Source organism: Triticum dicoccoides, chromosome 3B, assembly GCF_002162155.2.
Source record: "Triticum dicoccoides isolate Atlit2015 ecotype Zavitan chromosome 3B, WEW_v2.0, whole genome shotgun sequence".
Lineage (NCBI taxonomy): Eukaryota > Viridiplantae > Streptophyta > Magnoliopsida > Poales > Poaceae > Triticum > Triticum dicoccoides.
Genome location: NC_041385.1, coordinates 777400521 through 777404583, shown reverse-complemented (window position 1 = coordinate 777404583; position 4063 = coordinate 777400521).

Here is a 4063-nt window from a genome sequence, read left to right as displayed (position 1 = left end):
GTGACATTCTACCTCCCTTGGCCACCCCTGCTCTTCTTCCGCCAGCCAAAAGGGTGAATGAAGAGCTGAGTTTTCCCCAAGCCTCGCCAGTGGTTCCGGCCATGACGGCGGAAGACTGGTCCAAATGTTCCACACTTCCACCGGACTTCCAGAGCAAAGGGAAGTTGCTCCTATGAACACTCACATCGGTCGCTTCCTTCATAGGAATATCCCGCTGCTCAGCGACCACTATGTCGTAGCCACCACTCGTAATGGCTACTTGGTTCTGGTGACAAAAGGCCTCCTCACACGTCCAACATCCTCAACCCTCTCACGGGCGTCGTCATCCGTTTCGTGGCACCTGTGCCCTAGAGGTGGGATCTTTTGCTGTCGTCTCCCTTGCCTGCTCTGCGCTCGGGCTCACCTTGTTCAACGACTCATCTCACAAGATTTACACAAGCTACCCCGACAGTGAGAGTTTCATCGTACACGAGGTTCAGCAAGTAGCTTATGATAGCCTCCATAAGGCGGTCGTAGGCGGTGTCTACTTGGACACTATATATAGGTCACGCCATGATTGCTCGGTTATGTTGTTCGCTCATTTCTCTAGATGCAAACGACCTTTGTTTTCCAGTGGCTTTGGCTACCGAAATGCTGCTCGTCGGGAGTGCAGAGGGATCAATCTTTGCTTTTAAAATAGACATCAAGTTGGGTATGCTCGTGGATTTGTGCACCATCGACAACTATGCCATCTTCATGGGTCATCAAAGGTGTGTGGTTGTGGCTGTCGATGATGATAAGTTCCCAAGCATCGAGGTAAAACTGCGTCTACTTCATTAAACAACTGGGTTCGTCCGCTCATATCTTCAAGTGCAACATCAAAGATAGGAAACTAGAGAGGATCTCTAAAGCTGCCGATTTCGTGAAGCATGACAAGAAGTTTGTCCTTGTTGCTGACCGTCCTTTGACGATCATCCACCTTCTCTCCAACTACACCATCAACATCCCATTTTACTCTCAGCTGGCCTTTCAATAGATTCCGTAAGGCGTGGGCAGATCTTTGTTCAACTCTGGGGATCTCGATGACCAACCAACAAGGCAATGCGTTCGCTAAGTAATTGCTCCTAGTTACTCTCTAGTCATCTGCTTTGTCATATTGGATATGCCTTGCCTTGTACTCCCTCTGTAAATAAATATATGAGTGTTTAGATATGGTCTAAACGCTCTTATATTTCTTTAAGGAGGGAGTAATAGATAAGAAACAACTTGATCCTAGGTTAGATCACCTTTAGTCGAACTACCGTTTGTTGTCTTCCTACTTAGCAATGCAATCCGGTGCTTAATTTCCAGTGGTGCTAAATGTTGGCCTATTTTTATTTTTTATTTTGCAAAGTTTTGAATTCAGCTCCTATAATTGGACTGTTGAACTTACTACTGCCCATTGTTGTCTCTGTAATGAGATCTAAATTTTGTTTCCTAAAACCATAGGTTAACCTCTTCTCCATCCATGTTGTTTCAACTGCCTGAATGATCTATTGCTGATATTTATTACAACTCGTATAACGAATTTCATTCCTTTGATACTGATTATAATTAGTGTGGTGAACGGCCATTTTACAATTGTCTCAATAGCGTGGGTCAATATAGCGCGCTACTAGTAAGCGATTGTCTATAAGATTTTTCGTAGTAGTTTCCGCAGCACCAGCTGTGCCTGGATTTGTCCTTCAGGGCTCTCCATCAGAGTCAGGAGTTGTGTTGTCTTGCCGCGGGTGGCTGAGTTTAGGCGAAGATCTTTATGCAGCTTCAAGCGTACGCTATAGTGTGGGTTGAGTCGATGATCGCGTAAGGTGAAGTCGGAGCCCTTTGCTCGAGTGTAGGGATGGTGATGACGCCTCTAGGGAAGGAGTAATGATGATGACGCCTGCGTGCTGTCTAGCTTAGGCCCTCTTTGAAGTGGTGTGTGTGGGGATTTCTTATGTGTGCCACTCAACGGTTGTGATGGTTTCTATCCGGTTCTCCATAATTAACTGGGCAATCTGATTTTCGCTTGATTTTTCCTAATTAACTGAGTAACTCTTTTTTTCTTAATGTATGCTGGATAACTGCCGTTTCAAAAAATTCACATGACCGTGTGAATTACTTTTCTGCAACTTAGGCCTTACATTGTACAGAACATTTTCTTTGGTTTTCTAGGCGGGAGCTATTTCTCACCCGTACCAACACATAACTGGTTATCCCCTCTGGCACTGGATGCACACTTGCCTTAATGGGTCAGCCACCTAAGCGGTTCCAGAAAGGTTCTATAGACCGGTCTGGTCTGATTCTAGAAACTTCCATGCCGGTTATTTTTCTTTTCTATTTTCTGTATTTCTTTCTCAGGTTTTTATATTTTTCATATGTGTTTCTCTTATTGGTTTTCACTGTTCGCATAAGTTTTTTCTTTTTTATTTGTTTTTTTTCTTTCTTCAGTTTTTTTTAACGCATGGCTACTTTTTTCAATTCACATTGTAAATTTTTATTATACATGGGTAACAATTCTTCTGATACATGTTGAATTTTTTTAAAATAAATGTCAAACATTTTTCAAATAGACATTGAACACCTTTTTAATGGGAAGAAACTTTTGATGTTACTAACATTTTTTTGAAACGCATGAACATTTTTTTAAATGTCACATACATTTTTATGAATGGTACAAAATAAATTTTGTAATTACGCATTTTTTACATATTTTCAATATGTTATTAGTATTTTTTTAATGGTTCAACCCTTTAAAAAAAGGGACTAAAAACCAAAGTAGAAAAACAGCTTGCAGTCAAACTGTCTGGCACATTTACCTTGGTTTTAGTAAAGAGGTCTCGCCCCAAAACATTTTTCTAGGGTTTCGAGTGGCTAGTGGCGGCGCACGAGCGATCTTGTATCTCCGTGGCGTCTAGGCTGAGTTTCGACCCGCAAACTCTCATTTGATAGCCCTGATCCTCTTCTCCATGTGTAGCTGCTCTCGAGGCAATCAAGGGAGACCCTTTGCAGTCTCCCCTGCCCTTGGAACGCTCGAGGGAGGGGGTGCAAGGGATTTGAGGAATGTACGGAATAGTTTTTTGAATTACACAATTTTTTACATTATATAAACGTTTTCCAAAATGTCATGAACATATTTTGAATGTTACAAAACCTTTTTTAGTTACGCAAACATGTTTTTTTACATTGTATAAACATCTTATACATTGTGTAAATTTTTCTCCGGTGTTTGCACCTCTTCCTCTCATTGAATTTTTCAGTGCTATGGCTTCGGGGGAATCGACGGGGGCTATCTCTTGGACTCTATGTTGTTCAGACGGGTCTGAAGTCCGATCATATAACGAGGTTAATACTTTACTTACTAGTTACTACTCCCTCCGTCAGTGTAGTGTCAAAAACGCTCTTATATTATAGCTAGGACGGAGGGGGTACCAAGGAACATCGCCTCAGGAAAAAAAAACTTACTACCAAGGAACATTGCCTGCCTGTATTAAAACTGTCCAATGTGTTTGCTGCCCAGCCCCTACATTGAGTTTTCACAAATCACATGTGTTTCGAGATTAGTAGGTTTTTGAGAACATAGTGTCAGCTTGCCAACTAGGCACAGGTATACAACGTAGATAGCCGTGATAACTGCATTCAGTCACTGATAGAACAATGATCTCCAAGAGATAATAAGACCAGCGGTAGTACAAAAATAGAGGCAGAAGCTGCAGAAGAAGCATTCATTCAGAGTTTCAAATGTATCCACTGAAACAAAATAGGGTTTCAGGAGTACAAAACTCAATGTCACTAATCAGTGCTGAGAATTTTGCACTGGATCCCTATACCATCAAGGAAACAAACTGATGTACTTTTTTTATCAGGAAAAGCAATTGCCCTATACCATCAAGGAAACAAACTGATGCACTTTTTTTATCAGGAAAAGCAATTGGTTTGGGAATTGAATGAATAAAGAGGATTGAATCTGAATTTGCCCCTCCTCCCCGCTCCCCTCCCTAGGGTTCCCACCGCCGCCGCCGCCAGCGACCCCGCTCCCCCGCCGCCGCCAGCCGCCGGGCGCGCG